The 22,054-nt window shown below is 38.4% G+C and overlaps 1 protein-coding gene across 4 annotated transcripts in view; it reads right to left on the reverse strand.

Annotated features, from left to right (window-relative positions):
* Positions 1–22,054, reverse strand: part of LOC6042229 — a 472,032-nt gene that overhangs the window by 122,355 nt on the left and 327,623 nt on the right. The gene's annotated exons all lie outside the window — the stretch shown is intronic.

Raw genomic sequence — 22,054 nt, forward strand, 5'->3', positions numbered from 1 at the left:
CCGGTCGTTCTCTACGGGCACGAGACGTGGACGATGCTCGAGGAGGACCTGCAAGCGCTTGAAGTTTTCGAACGGCGAGTGCTTAGGACGATCTTTGGCGGCGTGCGTGAGAACACGGTATGGAGGAGAAGGATGAACCACGAGCTGGCGCAACTCTACGGCAAGCCAAACATTCGGAAAGTCGCCAAAGCTGGCCGAATCAGGTGGGCCGGACACGTCGCGAGAATGCCGGACGCGCTGGATGCGCGCCAACCGAACCAGACTATCAATCCGGTGAAGTTGGTGTTTAATTCGGAGCCGTCTGGAACGCGGCGGAGGGGGGCGCAACGTGCAAGGTGGTTAGACCAAGTGGAGGAAGATCTTCGAAGTGTGGGAGTCCCGAGTCGGAATTGGAGAGTAGCAGCCCAAGACCGAGTTCAGTGGCAGCGCATCTGGAGACAGCTCATGACCCGGGGGTTGTCTGAGCAGTAAAAGTAAGTAAAGTAAGTCAAAAAAAAAGATTTTTGGTTTCATGCAATAGTTTCAAAACTATTTGCAATAATCTAAAAACATATAAATAAACATCAATTCCGGTGTTGGTGGAGATTTGCACACTTTTGAATCTTTCTACAAATTTAGAATCCACACCAAAACTTCGTTCACACGGGATCTTTATTTCCTATTATGTGTAAACATCTTCAAAAAAATTTCTTTCAAAATTGTATTAGCTTAAAACTTGTCTGAATACTCATTTTTTTGCACATTCCCAGAGCATTTTTGGCATGTATGTGAGTTCAATTATTCAAAATTAGACAACATTTTTATAATCTGAAGGTTTGATTTGTCGATTCTAAACTGTTTTTTCTTTTTAGTGAGATATTTTTGCATTCCTAAAAAATGTAGCATAACATATAATTTTAGTTTAAAAATTCATTGATTTCAATGAAAAAAGTATCCCTTCTGTAAGTATTACCCAGTGACACTGGCATTCAAACGTAAATCATACTAAATTTATGTGGATGAAGTAAAATAATCATTAAACAATACATTTTATAAATCGTACCTATTTATCACGTGGAAAGGTTACGCTTAATTCTACATTTCTTTAACAGATCAATTGGGTTAATATTGCTAATTTTGGATTCAATTCGTCTGGAAAAGAAGTTTAAAAGCAAGGCATCAAATTCAATATTGTGTTAAGGTTGTCATTTTGTTTTATGCAATGCTCATTAAATTGAATAGAAGCAAACAAAGTTAGTAGCATCACCTCTCTTTTTCTGCGAACCCTCTCAAACAAAAAAGAAAAGCACACACTCTCCCCTTAATTCCACTGTTAACCCTTCTCAAGTTTCACTTTCGTCAATTTCACAGCTCGCTTTTGTTCTCATCCCCCTCCATATAATGATATGAAACCCATAGAGTAAACCCCCTTTGCCAGTTCTGCTGTCAAAAGGTGTGTGCGGTGCCAACTTCCGCCCACTTGTCTGAAACCCCTATAAAACTCGTACAAAAATGAGCATATAATCGGCTTGACTTGGGTTGTGCTGAAAGCCTAACCTCCCTCAACCTAACTGGGGGGAAAGGAAATGGAATTTGAACCTGCTGCTGCAAAAAAGGGTCAAGTTGCAATTGCGAAGCTTTTGTGAGTGTGCGGTGTCGTCCCTGAAGGACACTTGTGGCGAGCTTTTAATGGGGTTGTGTTCTGGCAGGACAGTTGGGTTTTGCTCTTGGTTATGGAGTTGACTTGAAAGTTGGAAGGACTTTTTTGTGCTGGTGAATAATTGAATGAATGTGTGTGCACATAAAATAACACTATTCATAAATATAAAAAAAGGGGCAACATTTATTCTAAATATGGCATAAAGGTTGTCAGAATGAGTCTTGAAATTGATTTCAATGAGAATTATTCCACCAAAGAAACTAAATGTCACTCTCTCGAACAGCTGCGAATAATATTGTCTCAGAATATGGCACGAAATCTCACTTGTGTCACAAAAACACACTCTCACACATGATTTTCCCCAATTTTCCATTGTTGAAGACGAACCGCTACGGAAAGACAGAGCCAACGTGTGAACATGTGCATTCATAAAAGTCACATCAAATCGCGTTTTCCTTCGTCCAACCCCACTTTGAAGAAAAGAAGCAAAAAAAAAAAAAACGCCTCGTCATGCACTGTTTTCCTCGCGCTTTTTTTTTTGTCAGCAAGCTTTTTGTGAATGAAACCGCACATTTGCATATATGCAAAGTGTGTGGTTTTACATCCCAACAACATATTCAGCAGCACCATCATCATCATCATCGTGTCTCTCTTTGTGGTGGTGGCTGTTGGTCGTCGAGGCTGAACAAAACAGAACAGAACAGAGGCGCAAAACAATCAGTCTTCAGGATATGCAGCAGCAGCCTCATCCGAACTCGTCGTCGTCGCTGTATAAATGTATGAGGAACATCCGCGTGCTTATCCTTGCTCTATGGGTCGTGGGATGAAGGGGTGGGAAAGAGCCACCCTACCTTAACAGCTAGGTGTCCTCCTGACAGTGTCACATTGTGGGAATGGTACACCCAAAGTTAAAGAACGAGAGGATAGTCCTCACGAAAAGAAACGTGAGGAAAGTTCTATTTTGCGACAGTAAAGTCCTCTCGCGTGTTCATTCGTTCATTGGAACAGTTCATCCTATTGAGTGGCTTATATGGACACATGACCGCCACTTTGTCACCGAACCGCGGTGGCCCTTACGGCAAAGGCACGGTTCAATATGCCAAAGGTCTTGGGTTCGAGTCTCGGTACCGGTACTTTTTTTTTGATAGATGAACTTTTTTTGAAGATGAACCCATGAGTAAAGTACTCTCGGTAATTTCGGGCTTTATCCTCTCAGTCCGCACACAGTACCATTTTACTACCGAATCGTGCTCTTTATTCTCTCGTATGCCGATGCCCAGTTCTGGGTGTAGGGTGACTTGAGTGACTTAACTAAATCTAGAAACCGGAATGGTTTGATAAAACACCACAAGGCAGCTTAACAATTACGAAGTGTATCCATTATTTTCAGATGGTCAACATTTTCAAAAATCACGTCAAGGCCAGGTCAAAATTTCTGAATCTCCGAATAATACGGCATAATACAATTCATGCATACCACGAAAATGGCTCTACTACCCACAACTCCTAATCCCCCAAAAACGTTGGAACGGTAACTTCTGCTCACTGGTTTTCGGGCATAACTCAATCAATAAGGACGATTCTTTTTTAAGTGATTTGTCTAGATGATTCTAGATTTTTGCAGAAATCAATTAGATCAAATTTGTAATTTTCAAATCAAAAACATCGTTCTGACGTGCATAAAAAAGGCCCACAATTCCGTGGAGGCAATCAGGGCGGTCCCTTCAATATCAATAGGGTGTAACAAAATGGTTCAATTTTGCGGGCATTTCAGGGCATGATTCCCTAAGTATACTGAGCTTGAATCCCAAATATGAGATTGATTGCGATAAGACCTGGTGCATTGACTTTAAAGTTTAAATGGGATTTAATCCGTAAAATCGGTGCGTTTTGGTTTTTGCCAGTTTTGAGCCCCTTAGCGATTTTTGTATTGTTCAAAAACCACATGAGCTCATAGTTCGTGTTCCAATGAACAACTTTGCCGAAGAGTGCGAAAAGATTCCTCAACTATAAAGAATGTTGCAGAATTTTTAACACCGCCGCTTTACTTTAACCCTCTACAACCCAACCACGTCTTTAGATGGGCTTCAATTTAAAAAAATCGCCAAAAATCCATTTTCAGCCAATTTTTGACTTTTAAAAAGCATTGGAAAGAAGAACTCTTAAAATTTTAGAAAATTTATGGGTTGGAAGTTTTACTTGTTTTATGTGACTTTACCAATGTTTAAAAAAATGTATTTTTTAGGGGTCGACTTTGGTTGTGTTTTGCCTTCCCAAGCATGGGTAAATAACAAGGGAAATGCGTAATAATACCTTTCTCTGGTATCAGTACCAAATTTTGGTATTCCTGGACCCTTTAAAATTTGTCTTGAGGATTATGCAAGAGCAAAATGTGCTATCATACCAATTTAAGGTATTGTTTTGATATTGGGCGTCATCCATAAAGTATGTCACGCTAAAATCGGCCAAAATCAACCCCCCCCCTCCCCCCTATGTCACACTTTGTCAGCGACATTACACCAGAAAAGATGTAAAATTACACATTTTTAGAGGTAAAATTACACATTTTTTCTGACATAAAAAATGACCACTTCCCAGATGTAATATTACCATGATTTTTTTTCTGTGTATAAATAGGGTTATTGATAAATTCGGAGTTCAATCGAGAAAGTTTTTAATTTTACAGGTTGTGTTTAGATTTTTATTTTTATTTTGTTGAACGTGTAGTGATAGAAATCACCATCAACAGTTTTTTGAAAATCTAATGATTTAAGCATATTAAATCTATCATCGAAAACTCTGTTTTTTAAAGCCTTGTGTTGTGTTTAAATTATGACTAAATTTTATTTAAAAAAACTTTGTTTAGACATATTCTTTGACTGAATTTTCAGTATTCAGGAAAAAGTCTAGCGTGACGTCACGGTCTCACGGACCCCCCCTCTCCCCTTGTCACACTTTGTCACGCTTGCGACCACCCCCCCTCCCCCCCTAGAGCGTGACGTACTTTATGGATGACGCCTTGCAAAATTGCCGAATTTGTCAATGGTTGGACACCACATTTTGGTATTCTTTTGGTATTACAGTGTTTTTTTTTCAAATTCCTCTGAAACAATGGGAAAGTTTTGACCAATTTTGACAATTTAATTAATTTTGCGCTAAAATGATGTCTCAAAGCAAATGCTTTCATTGAAAAATTTCAAACTTGGTTTCAAACATTTTTGATATACCCCCTAAAGAAATGACATGAAATTGTGGAAAATTTTCAAAGTCAGGATAGCACATTTTGGTATTAATTTGGTATTAAAGTGTTTCATCAAATTCCTCTGAAACTATGGATTTTTTTTTTATGAATTTTGATGAGATAATTAATTTTGCGCTAAAATGACTTGAAACCCAAAAATGTTAAAGCTGATTTTCATTTTTTTATATATACCCACCAAGATTTTTGTTAACAAAACGTTGAAATTTCTCTAAGTTGGGTAAACCAAATACTTTGAAAAATGAGTTAATCGACAGATTATTGAATTTTGGTGAATTTCAATCCAGTTTCATTTTAATAACACTTATTTTTCAATCTTTTTATTTTTTAGAATCTTCAAGAACTTCAAACACAGGCTGTTCATCAATGACAAATGTATTCGATGTAGTTACTTGGTATTGAAATGGTTTTATTTTGTGGTATTTATTTACCCTTGGATTAACATGGTTTGGTATTGTTGTGCCCTTCGATATACAAGATTTTGGTATGATTTCATGGTATTTTACCTTCTATTACTGGGCAACCAAGAGCACATTTTGGTCCCTGTTATTTGCCCAAGTAATACCAAAATTTGGTATTCCCGTGTTATTTACCCCTGCTCGGGAAAACGCTAGGTTATCTGTTGTCAGATATTTTTAGCAGATATTGCACTGACGCAGCTGCTGGTTTAGTGAATGTTTTGGCAGATCAAACCAGGAAACTAATTCTGTTGATTCGGCGATGGATCCCCTTTCCGTGTATGAATTTTTTTAAATAATTTAAGTAAAACAAAAGTGATTTAACTTTGGTAACCCTAAACGTATCGGTCTTGCTTTGTGTTCCACTCTCAACCGAAAACTCGCAGCACCCTAGCGCAAGGACTCACGCGGGCTTACTCGCGGACGATGAAGGATGAGTTGTCAGATCGCGTTAGTGGTTCGTACACGTTTCGTTTCGTTTACCATACAATTGTATTAGCTCCTCACCCAGCCCAAGCAGATTCACTTCAGTATGGAGTTGAAGTTGGGTCAATTGTGGAAACGGTTCTTCGCCGACACCTGCCACCACGTCCGGGGGGGTTGAACACTGAAATTAATGTGGTTTTTGTGGTGAAATAATCGGTTGTCGTCGTCGGCTTGGTTTGATATTCACTTCGTGGGGTCACTTTGGGCATTCAGTGAGTGTCACAGGGTTGAGGTTTCTCCGGAAGAAGGGTCACTTGTAGGTTATCTACAGGATGTGGTACGGCTCACACGGATTCACGTGTAGAAATGGTGTAGCTCGTGTGAATCTATTACATCGAGCGGATGTTCTACATTCGGATGCAGTGTGGCAACTGGGTCATCTTTACGACCTTTTCGGTGATAACATTATTTGAGAATTGTTTGTTTGATGTTAATTGAAGTTAAATTAAATTTGAAAAATTATGTTTGAATAAATTGTTTCGACGTGAACATCATCAACAGCCTTCTCAACATTTCCTCGGAACATTCAATTGGGGAACATTATCGTTCATATACTTCCGGTGGGTGGCATGGCAATCGATCATAAGCTATGACCTCGATTTGTGCCATATGTTCACAATGTGGAGTGTAAACATGACGCATACAATGAAGGTAGGTAATCGACGTAGGTCAACGAGGCATAGTCGTTGAGCTAACGCATGGAAATTTCACATTTTCCGAAGTGAATTTCCTAATGAAATGCCAACAAAAATCTACGAAATCAAAATAAAAATATACATAAAAAGTAAAAAAAAAAAATCAATCAATGTACCTATTCAGCGAAGCAAATAAAAAAATAAAAATCTCCTGATTGCAACAACTCCCTTCTGATGGGGTCTAACAGCAGGGCAGCATCTTCAACCATTTTGGGGCTGTCAAAATGCTGGCTGCATCTCAAAACTCGAGCCCGGAGTGAATCGAGACGTACATATTTTATGGGGACGTACAAGACCAAAAAACGAGCCCAGAACATCCTTCCGTCTCTCTGCAGTTTGCTGATGATTTCCAAGCAAGGCAGCAGGCAGGTTCGATGTTCTCGTTCACCACGTCGTTCGACATCGATTCTCTTCTCTTCGGGAAAAAGCTTCGATACTTTATTACGTGCCACACATATAACGCTTCCATGCGAGCATAAATACATTCAATTACGTGCTTTCATTTCTCGACTTGTCTTATATTGGGTGCTCGAGGGGGTCTTTGGACTTCAAGTTCGATGGGCCCATCGTTGGTTCGGTTAGTACAGAAGGTTCTAAAGTGCAGACATATGCTCTTTGAGGAACTCAGCAATGGGTAGTTTTGGGGGGAAAAAGTTTCCCTCTTTTCGAAGCTAGAGATGCTCAAATTGGCAAAATTGGCCAAATTTCCAGGCACATTGTTGATATCAAGCGCCAATTTCACCTTAATTACGAAATAAATCCAATAAAACATCTCTAATTGGCGCTGTCACAAGTCGACAAAGAACAACCCCAAACAACAGGGACAGAAACTCTCCGGGCAAAAACTAAAACGTTGGCAAAAAACGGAAGGAAGCTGCTTGATTTACAGCCCGGTTATGGCTCCGAATTCGTATATCAGTATAAGAAAACCAAGAAAAAAACTCACCGAGGAAACCCGGCGGGAAAACTGAGTGAAAATGACGCTACCGATTGCGATAAAGATAGGGCTCGATCACACACTCTGGCACATACGTTTTGGGTGTTCTTAGGAGAGAAGAAGAAGATTTGTGGTATGGTAGTGTTTTTGCAAGAGGGGAGCTTTTAAAAATCTTAAATTAATGAAGTTGGATTCAACAGAGCATGACTTCATTTGAACATTGGACTGACTTAGAGTTTAGAGGCTTATCTGTTTTTTTAAATGATCAAAACTACAAAATTAAAACTACTTTCAGGTAAACTTTTGATCCTAATTAAAAAACTGCATAAAAAATTAACAAGTTTGACAATTTTCGTCTTTTTTTGGTATGTTGTTAGATTCTTTCCTCTCTGAACGTATTCGTGTGTGACTCGGGTCAACGGACGGAGTAGGCAAAGAAATTCATGAAGTATTTGTGTCGCTGGGAGAAGCGATTGAGCAAGTCGCTGGCAGCCTGAGTGTAGTGTTCACTTGCGAGCTCCAGTCGGCAAAGATTCACTCGGCGATGAGTGAGTGAATTCTGATCTTTGAACCGAAAATCAGGACCCTTGCTCATAAGTGATATTTCAGTTTGACAGATATGCAGTTACTGAATTTTCAGCAATGTTATTGTTCACTGCCGAATTTCAGCAATGGCGATGATTACTGAATCGCATTTAATTATTTATTTGACTGAAAAGGCAATCCATAATTTGCTGTGTCTAGATTTATGAAAGTGTTCCATGTCTTCAAAGGTATGCATTAATATTTAAGTAATGCTCAAGAAAAGCATCTCAATCACCTCTAAACTAATATTTCTTCTCAAAGCATTCTCGTTCTCTCTAACTACACTTGAAAGTTTTTCGTCGCATAAATACTTTCCCCTACATCATAAAGCTCATCCCTTTTCGGTCGCACCGCAACTGCAGCCGAGAATCTTCCTTTTAAATATGAATGAAATTCTGCGCCCTTTCTCGAAGCCCAACTTTGCAGGGGTGTGGTGAAACTAGACCTAGTGCCGCCATTTCAGGGGAGGGGGTCGAGGGTCCCAAATGTGCCCTAGAATAATGGCCTGCCTGCCTGTGCGAAGAGCAATAGTCGTGGTCTGAGTTTTGTTTCGAAGAAAAGTCATCAGTCATGTTTCCGTTCTGACAGCTGCTGTTGCTGCAAGCTGGTCCAGGTCAGGGGAGGTCCCAAAGCAATAAATTTTAAACACCCTCCGGGATGACGAGACTTTCGAGAGTTCTCTCCGCAAAAACAGCTGCTGTTGCGTCTTAAGAGCGACTTTGGGCGAGAATTGAACAGTTGCAAGGAAGATGCTGACCTGGTGAAATTTGGGCTTGCAAGGAAGAGTCTTGTCTAATTCAACAGAAGCTTGGTTGAGAGTAAATTTGGGGAATAAACACATAAATTAACACAAAGTATAGCTTGAAATGTTGGGTTTTAGAGTCAGGACAGATTAGCAACGGACGAAAACTTAGTGTAAACAATAACACCCTTCATTTTACAAATAAAAAAACTGTAACTGCCACGGATTGGCCAACTTCTGACTTCATATTATCTCATGTCTAGAGATCCCGTGTGTAATCCTTGGGTGTAATCACGTCTCCCAAAGTTAACTCACCACACCGTAGTAGTTGTACTGTCAACGTGCAGGAATCCCCCGGCCGTGATTATGTGAAGGTAAGCAAAAAAGCTCACATAAGCACCAAGTACACAAACACCCAACCCAGTAGAAGGTATCACTGATCCCAGAGACAACAACAACCACACGTGTCGTGAGCGTGAAAAATAAAAAAAAACGAAAAAAGGATAAAAAATCCTCATTCCTAGAACTGGACCAAAGTGATATTAAAAAAGTTTAATTAAATTCTGCAAACTGTAATCAGATTAAGAGCCACGATTAAGTGAGTTTTCTGCCGCCTTGTTGACTGTATGTGTGTGTGTGAGTGGTTTGTTGATACTCAGAGCGCGCAAAGAGCAAGGAGTTTCGTCGAAAGTAAGATGTAACAAAACACTCGGGCACATACATCGGAGCACACCCACATGGGCACGGTTGCTTTTTATGTGACTTTGGTACCATTTCTGGTGGTGTTTGTGAGCAGGAAAAGCTCTCTTGGCACGGGGGATTTTGTGTGGGTAGCTTAAGGATTACAGAAAGGTGGAGTGACTTGGGGTTATCTTTCAAATTGTGACTTTTTTTGAAAAATAGGTACACCGATTAATCAGTTTTTTTTTTTACTTTTTATCACTAAAAGTTGACTTCCCAAAATACTTGGTCACAAAAGTAAAATGGGGAAAGTCATCTTTTTGACGACCTTTTCAAAAGGTATGCATGATTTTACAATTTTATAATTACAATTTCATGAAAATTTTCACAAAACTACGTATTTTTCCTGTATTTTGACAATGCAATATTGCTCGAAAAAATAATCAAAATTATTGTTTTGCAATATGAGTATTAAATAATTGTTTTTATTTCATAAATTTCGAATGCAAAATCATTTTTTTTAAAACACTCAAAATTTTCACAAAACTACGTAATTTCGAAAAAAAAGTACCTACTCAAAATTTCAGTGTTTACAATATGGGTATCAAACGATCAGGATTTTTTCATACATTTTGAATGTAATAACAACATTTTTGAAAATTCTCAAAATTTTCACAAAGTTACGTATTTTTGAAAAAATACTCAAAATTTCAGTTTTTACAACATGGGTATTAAACGATCGGGATTTTTTCATACATTTTGAATGTAATAACAACATTTATTGAAAACTCTAAAGTTTTTCACAGAACGACGTATTTTCGAAAAAATACTCAAAATTTCAGTTTTTACAATATGGGTATCAAATGATCAGGATTTTTTCATACATTTCGAATGTCATAACAACATTTTTGAAAATACTCAAAATTTTCACAAAACAACGTATTTTCGAAAAAAAGTCTCAATCGTCAGTCGGGTTAGTTTTGAAGGTTTTGATTGCTTTTCTTGACATGAGAAATGGTTTTCTATGGGTTCTATTGGATTGACATGGAGAACTATTAAGTTTTTTTTTTTAGGTTTTCTAGATAAAAATACTTTCAAAAATAAACACTCAAAAAACAATTGATGACTTTTTATCAAAAATCGATCTGTCATAACTTGAAAATGTTGCACTTTTTGAAATATTTTAAGTGTACGATTACAAATTTGTTTTGATATGAAATAAAGTGTTTGCTTTCTGTTTTCAAAAAATCAATATTTTTCCAAAAATTCCTAACTCAGAAAAAAAAACCAAAAAGCGAAAAAATGTTCGAAAGCAATTTCGTTTGCGGTAGTTTATATTACACAAAAACGATTTCACAAAGGAATCTAAAATCTGAATCTTGGCCAAAACAAATATTTCCAAATAAGATTAGCAGAACAAGAAAATGTAATTGAAATAGTTTTTAGATGATTGGACTTCAATTTTCAACAAAATGTTTATGTTCAAAAAAAAAGTGTTTTGCTCCCTGATTTTTCGGGAAGATTTTGAAGAGAATTAGGGCGAAATAAACTTTGAGAAATGCAACGTTCTAATTTAAACAAACAGTATATTTTTAAAGAGAGTAACATTCTTTTCTGAACAGTTCTAACCAACTTTGCCGAAGACTCCGCATCGATTAGAAAATTTCTTTCTAAGTTACAGATTAACAGATCAAATATTAACATTCAATTTTTGACACGTGCCATAATTGTATGTATACTTGTATGGGCATCCCAATGATACAAAATAGCTTCTTTAGTAATAAGGAATCCTTGGGAGAAGGTGTGGCAGAAATTAAAATGCCTTGCAAGATTTACGCCGCAACATTCAATAACAAAATTCGCATTAGAAAACACGTGGATCCTTTTTTTTTTTGAATCTGTTACCCCCCTCGTGGAAAATTGGCCATACAAAAAAAAAAAATAATGAATCGTGGACAATCACCATACCCCCCCCCCCCTTAAGTATCCACGTGGTTTATGGATGGTCCCTTGAATCTAATCAGTAGGATTCATGATTCAGAAAGTGGAGAAAAAAGTTGAATTTTGGAAGGTTGATAATTTGGTTTCATGAATATTATCTAATTTTTGAGTAATTTTACTTAAATAATGTGTAAAAAATTAAAATCAACAGGTACTTATTTTTTGACACAAAACCTGTAACCATCACCAGATTAATATAACCACAACTTTTATATTGTGTTGCTTAATTCAGTTTAACTTTAGATGTCACAAGACACAAAGTGAAAAATTAAAGAAGATGGATTTCAAATACAAGCTGCAAAATTTTAGTCGAAGTTTTCAAACAGCAACATTCTAGCAGCTCAAAGTCACCTCCTGCAACGGCACTCCGGTTCTTGAAAAGAAGGAAGTTGTTTGTTGCCAAGTCGCAAGCGCAAGAAGGCACTTGCCAAACGATAACCAGCTTAGTTTCGGTCGTAGAGAGTTAGTTCGCTGCTCGTGTGCTCCTCTTTCTTCCCATGAAAAGTGCCAGATGAGTTCTAATTGCATTTAATTATTCAAGAAAATGATGGAAACTTCGAGCAATTGCATTCCCAGCAGGAGCTGCTGCTCTTGGGAGTGGAGGCGGCAGGCGCAAGGTTTAATTGCTTTCGAGGATTAGTTTGCATAGTTTGCCAAAACTAGAACGGGTAGGATGTGTTTGTTGTTTTTCGGGGAAAAGTATTTTAGATTGCGACGATGATTTCGAAAACAAACTCCGGCTCCATTTCAGCGCTGCCCGGCCTGAAACATCCAGATATCGCTATCCTGGATGTGGCACAAGCAGCGTAGAAAAAGTCACGTGAAAACCCCGTGCCAGGAGATGGAATGGCTACAAAAAAGAACTCAGTTACTATCCATCAAGGTAAAAGGAACGCCCCACCGGCGCGTTCTCGGGATTCCGTTTTTCACCGCTGCAGTTTGAAAGCGAATCGATGGCAGGTGTGGAATGAAGCAGGATTTACAGCATGCGATTTTTTTTCTTCTTTTGTCGGAAATCTGTGTAATTTTGTAACAAAAACGTAAGATGTTCTGACACAAAAGTCACAATAATTCAACAAGCAACTCAAAAATAAACCTGCAGATCCTTTTCTTCAATTACCAAGAAAAGTTACTTCCTTCTGGGTGGATTCACTAAAAAGACCAATTTTTCCACTCTCTTTCGTAGGCCCGATGTGTTTTAATTCGAGTAATGTAAACGTCTATCTGAAACACAATTACAAACCTTGCCACACTTTCCCAATCCCCCTCAGCTTTCCGGATGAATGGATCGCTGGGAAATTCCAACCGGTCGAGTTGGTTGTCTACAAAAAAAAAGAATGCATAAAAAGCTCTGAAAAACTGGGACTACCATTCAAGTGCTGATTTTTTCGTTTTTTCACCATTCATTCGAGACTGCGGCGCGTTGAGTACGGCAATAGACAGTTCTGCGGGAATCCGGAACTTTTGGGATATTCCGACCACCATTCCGCAGCAATAGTATCGCCTCGTCATCGCTTCAGGGAACCAACACTGGTAACATGACGATAAGTGTGTCAATGGCAGACGACGACGACGACGTTTTTTTTTTTTTTTTTTAAATTTATATTTATTCAAATTTCTTTTCCATGTACATTCATTCAGTTAAAATATTATTGAGTGTCCAATCACAAACGATGACTTTTCACCTCAATTTTAAATACTAGCAACTTTCATTTATTCATGAAATATTGTAGCTATCGCTATTCAGTGATTTCAAATGTAGGAGGTCCTACATGTACAAAAGGGAAAAGGGATACCTTAAAACTAACTTATAAACTATATAAAGAGCGGATCAATGCAGCTGAAGACTGCAATGATTTTTGTCGAAATGCATCAATTATCTTATTGGACATAACATCCAAAGTGTCAACTTCGGCTAATTGATGAAGTTCACTGGTGCTGAACCAGGGAGGAAGTTTCAGAATCATTTTCAGAATTTTGTTCTGAATCCTCTGAAGTTTTTCTTCCTGGTTAAGCAACAGCTTGTCCAGATCGGCACAGCATAAAGCATGGCAGGTCTGAAAATTTGTTTATAAATTAACAGTTTATTCTTGAGACAAAGTCTAGAATTCCTGTTTATAAGTGGATACAAACATTTAATATATTTGTTACATTTAACCTGGATACTTTCAATGTGATCCTTGTAAGTAAGGTTTTTGTCAAAAGCAAGTCCAAGATATTTCACTTGATCCTCCCACTTTAAATTTACCTCATTCATCTTTATAATGTGATGACTTTTTGGTTTAAGAAAATCAGCCCTTGGTTTGTGAGGGAAAATAATAAGTTGAGTTTTGCAGCATTTGGAGTAATTTTCCATTCTTTCAAATAAGAATTGAAAATATCCAAGCTTTTTGTAATCTTCTTGTGATGACACGAAGGCTTCTGCCTTTGGCGGAGATGCTTGTGTCATCAGCAAAAAGTGATTTCTGACATCCTGGGGGCAAATCAGGCAAGTCAGAAGTAAAAATATTGTATAAAATTGGACCCAAAATGCTTCCTTGAGGGACGCCAGCACGTACAGGTAGTTGATCAGATTTGCTATTCTGATAACATACCTGCAGAGTACGATCCGTCAAATAATTTTGAATAATTTTCACGATATAAATCGGAAAATTAAAACTTTTCATTTTCGCAATCAAACCTTTATGCCAAACACTGTCAAATGCTTTTTCTATGTCTAGAAGAGCAGCGCCAGTAGAATAGCCCTCAGATTTGTTGCTTCGAATTAAATTTGAAACCAGAGTTCCCAAATGAACCGGTTAGGCTAGGTTCACCTATAAACTTGGTTCGGCTTAAGCCTCCCTTTGTGGTTCAATCCTGGTTCAGTGAACCATGAACCATGGCTTAAGCCAGGCTAACCAGGCTAATAAAAACCATAGGAATAATGCACTGTGTAACAAATCTTATATTGTAGCAATGTTACAATGTAACATTTATTACACCGTAACATTCGTTACACCGCATCATTCGCTACACCGTAACATTCGTTACACCGTAACATTGTTACACCGTATTATGATTAAACCGTAACATTGTTGCACCACAAAATTCGTTACACCGTAACATTGTTACACCGTAACATTGTTACACCGTAACATTGTTACACCGTAACATTGTTACACCGTAACATTGTTACACCGTAACATTGTTACACCGTAACATTGTTACACCGTAACATTGTTACACCGTAACATTGTTACACCGTAACATTGTTACATCGTAACATTGTTACACCGTAACATTGTTACATCGTAAAATTGTTACACCGTAACATTGTTACACCGTAACATTGTTACACCGTAACATTGTTACACCGTAACATTGTTACACCGTAACATTGTTACACCGTAACATTCATTACACCGTAACATTGTCACACCGTAACATGGTTACACCACAACATTCGTTGCATCGTAGCTATCATTACACCGTGACATTCCTTACACCGTAATAATGTTACGGTGTAATACTGTTACGGTTTAACAAAGTTACGGTGTAACAATGTTACGGTGTAACAATGTTACGGTGTAACAATGTTACGGTTTAAGAATGTTACGGTTTGAGCATACTACGGTGTAACAAAGCTTGCCGTTTAGCCTAACATTCTTTGATCAGGTTCAAGCCAGGTTCAAGCCAATGGTTCATTTTGGCTAGCCTCGCCTGGTTTGAACCAAATGAACCATGGCTCATGGCACTCAGTGAGCCTGAGCCGACGATGCTTGCCGACGTGTGGTGTGAACCTGAACCAGAAAAATGAACCTAGCCTAGCCGATGGCTTAGGCTCGTGGGAACACTGTTTGAAACTCTCAACAACTGATGAGTAGTTGAATGCCCAAGGCGAAATCCAAACTGCTCATCAGCGAAAATTGAATTTTCATTAATGTGCGTCATCATTCTATTAAGAATTATTCTTTCGAATAATTTACTAATAGATGAAAGCAAACTAATGGGCCGATAGCTTGAGGCTTCAGCAGGATTTTTATCCGGTTTCAAAATCGGAATTACTTTGGCATTTTTCCAACTACTGGGAAAATATGCCAAATCAAAACATTTGTTGAAAATTTTGACCAAGCAACTTAAAGTTGCTTCTGGTAATTTTTTAATTACAATGTAAAAAATGCCATCCTCACCAGGGGCTTTCATATTTATAAATTTTTTGATAATAGATTTTATTTCATTCAGATCCGTATTAAAAACTTCATCTGATGAAAATTCTTGTTCAACAATATTCTGAAATTCTATTGAAATTTGATTTTCAATAGGACTCAAAACATTCAAGTTGAAATTATGAGCACTCTCAAACTGCTGAGCAAGTTTTGAGCTTTTTCCCCATTAGTTAATAGAATATTATCACCATCTTTTAAAGAAGGGATGGGTTTTGAGGTTTCTTAAGAACCTTTGAAAGTTTCCAAAAGGTTTGGAATAAGGTTTAATTTGTTCGACATCTCTTGCGAACTTTTCATTTCGCAGGAGAGTGAATCTGTGGTCAATAACCTTTTGCAAATCTTTTTGAATTCGCTTCAGTGCAGGATCACGAGAACGTTGATACTGTCTTCGGCGAACATTTTTCAGACGAATCAGAAGCTGAAGATCGTCATCAATAATGGGAGAATCAAATTTGACTTGGGCTTTTGGAATAGCAATATTCCTAGCATCCAAAATTGCATAAGTTAAAGATTCCAAGGCTGAATCAATATCAGCTTTGGTTTCTAAAACAAAATCATGATTTAAATTATTCTCAATATGCTGCTGATACCTGTCCCAATTAGCTTTGTGGTAATTAAACACAGAACTATTGGGTCTGGTAACTGCTTCATGAGAAAGTGAAAAAGTTACTGGAAGATGATCAGAATCAGCATGAGTCACTAAAGGACCACAATACTGACTTTGATTTGTCGACACCAAATCAATTGTTGATGGATTTCTAACAGGAGAAAAGCAAGTTGGCCCATTCGGGTATAAAACCGAATAAAGACCAGAAGTGCAATCTCTGAACAGAATTTTACCATTGGAATTTACTTTTGAATTATTCCAAGATTGGTGTTTGGCATTAAAATCACCGATGATCAAAAATCGAGATCTATGCCGAGTAAGTTTATTCAAATCCCCTTTGAAATAATTTTTATTTTCCCCAGTGCATTGGAATGGCAAATATGCAGCTGCAATCATAATTTTCCCAAAAGAAGTTTCAATTTCAATGCCCAAACTTTCAATAACTTTTAACTTAAAGTCACGTAACGTGCTATAAGTCATACTACGGTGGATAACTATTGCAACTCCACCGCCATTTCGATTCATTCGGTTATTAGTTATAACTTTATATGCTGGATCACTTTTCAAATAAGTGCCAGTTTTTAAAAATGTTTCGGTTATAACAGCAACATGCACGTTATGAACTCGTAAAAAGTTGAAAAATTCATTTTCTTTCGCTTTTAAAGAGCGAGCATTAAAATTCATAATATTGATGGAATTACTTAGGTCCATGATTAAACTTCAGGGTAAGAACAACATCATTCGCAAATTTTAATCCAATCTGGATTGCTTCCATCATGGATGTAGCATTACTCATTGTTTGAATCAAACCAAACAGTGAGTTTTGCAAAAAGTCATTTTTCAAACGTAACATCGCCGAGATCAGAAGATCCCAAAGCGTTGCCAGCAGAAAAATTTTCAAATGAGATTTGAGGTACCTGCCCAATTTCAGAAAGATTGGTAGAGGATTTAAAATTCGTGGATGAACCCGAAACGACGTTAGCATACGAAATGCCATTGTTGTTACCTAACTTTTCCACGGTAGGGGTATTTCTAGAATTGTTCGAGTGAGACAGCACGAACGTTTGATTTAAAGATGCAGGTACAACCTGACTTTGAGAAAATTTCGGTTTGGATTTCGGCTGATGCTTAGCACGAGAATCCAAAACCTTTTTCTGATGGGGCAATCCCAGAAATTTGATTTGTGATTTCCACCACAATTTGCACATTTAAATTGGGTGACTTCTTTCACGGGACAATTGTCCTTGTCGTGAGAAGAATCCCCGCAAACCATGCATTTTGGAACCATGGCGCAATGATCAGTACCGTGACCGAATGCCTGGCAACGCCGGCACTGGGTCAGATTCTGGCCATTACCGCCATGTTTCTTAAAATGCTCCCACTTTACCCGTACATGGAACAAAAACTGAACTTTGTCCAAAAGTTTCAAATTGTTGATTTCATTTCTGTTGAAATGAATCAGATAAAATTGTGAAGTCAAACCAAAGCGAGAAATATTCCCGTTTGATTTTTTCTTCATTGGTATTACTTGGGATGGGGCAAAGCCAAGCAACACCTTAAGTTCGTTTTTGATCTCATCCACCGACAAGTCGTTGGAAAGACCTTTCAAGACCGCCTTGAATGGCCGAGCATTCTTGGTCTCATACGTGTAGAAATTGTGTTTGTGGTTTTTCAAATAACCAACAAAAGTTTGGTGATCTTGTAAAGATTCCGTCAACAAGCGACATTCTCCTCTTCGACCAAGCTGGAACGAAACTTTCAAATTGCAAGTTTCCTTGCAATTCTTCAGTTGCGTTCGAAAGCTGGCCAAATCGGAGACGGAAGTCACTACAATTGGCGGAGCCTTTACTTGTTTCTCGACGGCAGAAGGCTCAGTACGAGGAGAAGGTTCCTTGTCATCAGTTTCGGATAAAACACCGAAACTGTTTGTCAATGGAATTGGAGGATTGACCTCACATTCAGAATCAGAATCAGACCTTAGAAGAGGCTGTTTTCTTTTTCTGTTTCCGTTAGCCGGTTTAGCGTTCAAACGCTTCTCCGACGTAACGACCAAATCTTCAGAAGATTTGCGTTTACCTTTGTTTTGACGCATTTTGCAAGCAAAGTTCTCTTAAAAAGATGGCTTCGTTTGTAAAATACAACAAAATTTCAGGCGGGGTTAGTCTTGAAAAGACTGTTTAGAATTTTGGAAAATAACTCAGGTAGTCTTTAAAAAGACTGTGAATTTTGTTTTGAAATAACTCTGAGCTTAGGTAGTAAAAAATACCGCAGCTCTAGTGTCCGTTCACCACGAAGGTTCGCAAGACACTGACGACGACGACGTTGGTTTCGCATTTAATCGCCCAAGAGTCGTGCAGGTGTATTCATGCAGACGGTCGTCGGCAGTCGGTCGTTTGTTTGCGGGGAAAAGTTTTCAAGGACGAGCTTGATTTGATGGATGAATGGGATGAGATCTTCTCTTGAAGGAGTCGTTACAGTTGATGAGACAATGATGAAACACTATGCGGCTCCATTAAACAGAGTTGCTTGAATTAAAGTCATGGAGAGGCCAAGAACATTAAAATTATTGTCACTATTATGTTTGCCCGGAGAAAAGTCTCAAACAGTCTTCTTTCAAAATGAATGACAAGTTTGTTCGGCAAACAACAAGACGGTGACCGTTCCTTTGAATTATTTTGTTTTAAAACAACAGGTAAAACAAGGCTTCTTGTCTCGGAGCAACACGATGCCACCACCATCTGTTTGTTTAGCTAATTTCTTTCGGATGTTTGCTTTTGTGCGCGCGGCTGAGAGTTATGAAAGTAAACAACAGGTTTGATCTGGGAAGTGGCTTTAAACCCAAGTAACATTTTTTTCCAGGAGTTTTACAAGAGCTCTTCAAGATAGCTACAGCATAGCAGATTGGACCGCGGTAGGATAAAATTCTCTTCAAAACTTCTTCAGGAGTTTGGAAGAGTACTTGAAGAGAGTTTTATCCTACCGCGGTCCAAACTGCTATGCTGTAGCTATCTTGAAGAGCTCTTGTAGAACTCCTGGAAAAAAATGTTACTTGGGAACTGTAGTGTTTAAACTTTTTTTTGATGAAGGTTGACCTAGATCAGCGTGGACCCGTGGTATAGGGGCAAGCGTGGTTTTCTCTCACCCAGTCGGCCTGGGTTCGATCCTAGATGGTCCCGGTGGCATTTTCCAAGACGAGATTTGTCTGATCACGCCTTCTGTCGGACGGGAAAGTAAATGTTGGCCCCGGTCTAATCTAAAGGTTAGGTCTTTAGCTCAGTCCAGGTGTAGGAGTCGTCTCCCTGGATGCTGTCTCGGTGGAGTCACTGGTAGGCAGATGGACTAACAATCCAAAGGTCGTCAGTTCGAATCCCGAGGTGGATGGAAGCTAAGGTGTAAAAGAGGTTTGCAATTGCCTCGACATTAAGCCTTCGGACACTTAGTTTCGAGTAGGATTTTTTTTAATCGTTATCTTGATTATTATCTTGATACGCTTGATGCTTGAACTTATTTGAATGTTAAAAAAACAGTTCAAAAATAAAAATAATTATTCATAATTTCTCTTGATTGTTTGAAATACGTCGTAGGAGCAATCCCGACCTCCGACATCTATTTGAGTTTTTTTTTAAACAATTCCATTTTTCATTGTTTTCCTGCAAAGAGTATGAATAGGACGTACAGATGAACAGTTCAAAACATTTATGAATTTGACACTTCGTTACTTGATTGCGAACTGATCGGAAAACGACTTTGTTTATATCTGGCACTTAGAACCTTTTGAAAACTAGCCCAAGATTTCGATTTTTTTTTTCATTTCACAGTGGTCCAAATCGTAAAATAAGTGGAACATTGATTTTCCGAAATATTGTGCAATCTTTAGCATTGGTTTCTCCAGGAATGTTGTTGCAAATAGGTAGGTAAAATCCTAACATCCTAACATCCTAACATCCTAGTTGTTGAGCATGTTGTTTGAATCCAAGCAATTTTGTCGAAGTCACTAAAATTTTATTTCGCAATCTACATCTTCTAACGAGTGATAAATAACTCAATAAGAAGTGAGCAAGCAAGTTTCTATGACAAGTTTTATATAGATTTTTCAGAGTTATATAAACTTTCAAACTAAGTAGTTTGTAAACTTTATATTCAATCCAAAGTATTTTTTTAATCAGTCAAGGATGCCTATTTGGAGTTGGGAGACTGGATTTATGGTGATTTGTCAACAAATAACTTTATTTATGTTAATTTTTCGAAAGGTGTACAAACTTTTTTTGCACCTTTTTTTGTTTTTGTAAAAGTATTTGTTATAGAACTTTTTATAGAAATCTTCTTTTCATGAGTACGTACAACTAGGTTTCTGCCTAACTTTAAATTGTTTACATGTTTTATCACAAAATGTGCATAGTGCCCAAAGGGTGTAAATACTTTTTTTTAGTTTAGTTTCAATTCTTTATGTTCAAAACTACAATTTTTAATTGTTTTGTTGTTACCTAACAATAGGACTGACCATAAAAGTAGCAATCAAATTTTTTCTCAGTGACCAAAATTATGCTCGTTCCTTCATTTGTGCCTGTGATGTGGATCATTTCTGGTGCTGCGGTCAGCCAAATCCTTGAGCCGTCTATCAAAACAACTCCGAGCAAACAACCGAACAAACAAAACTGGCCGCTCACTGCTGAACAGATTATGGATCATAGGCTGACGACGACTTGCCGACTTGAACTGTCATCGTCAGACAATAAAGCCTCCACTAGCGGCTGCCATCCGCTTTTCCGAGCGAATCATAAATTAAGCCGACGACCGGAAGTGGCTTTTTCCCCCACAGGGAGTTGGGCAGCACATGTTTCGGATTTGGGCGGCCACAACTTGACGAGCGACTGACTGACTGACTGACTTCATGGGAAGTGTGCCACTGTGATACGTGCGGAAAGTCAGTCAGTGCGTTTGAAGGGATGAGTAAGTGCAGCACAGCTTGGAACCTGGTGAGCCGTAATCGTTCTGACTTTGATGAACACAGAGTTTCGTGATGTGTGTGTGTCTGTGCAAATCATGTTTCAAGGTGGTTTAGTACCGCACTTAACTGTTCACCAGCATTACACACCCATCTCCACCACAACCTGCAGGTTGAGCTGTAATGAACTCAAATATTTGCAGATGTGTTCCGCAAAGTCACGCTGCTTGGATGGATGGTTGGGAGGAAATCTTTTTCAAAAAGCTAAACGTATAACCAAGCTCCCACCCATCACTGCTGTGGGTTGCAATAAGTTGCTTGACGTCGTTTGCAAAACGTCAGTCCCCGTTGGCATATATGCAGGAAGGTGTGGCACACGGGGGGAGAACCGGTGCAGAAATATGGATGAGTTGCATAATTCAACGTGGAAATGTGGTTTTAATTTTGTACTTTATGAACCAGCGCGTTAGTGGGTTTGTCAGGAGCCGTAGCACACCACAAAGCAGTTGTCGGCTTAGAGAGCGGCAGAGATTTCAGGATTATAAGGGTTTGTTCAGTGGCTGGTGAGGGGCGTACATGGTTTGATGTGCTTTGATTAAATTGGATTAAATTTGAATTATATAGCGAAGAGAGTTTGGTTAAGTTTGTGTAACCGAAAAATACCAGGCGTTTCATGGAATGTTCATGTTTCAGGAGCTGCATGGTATTTGACGATTGCCCTACACGTCTATAGCAACAACTTTATGAATGATCTATAATTGCAAAAGCACCAACTTCCCCGATTAGAGCATTTTGTCATCATAATGCTTTTCAT

This window comes from Culex quinquefasciatus, chromosome 2 (genome assembly GCF_015732765.1).
Source record: "Culex quinquefasciatus strain JHB chromosome 2, VPISU_Cqui_1.0_pri_paternal, whole genome shotgun sequence".
NCBI classification, from domain to species: Eukaryota; Metazoa; Arthropoda; class Insecta; order Diptera; family Culicidae; genus Culex; species Culex quinquefasciatus.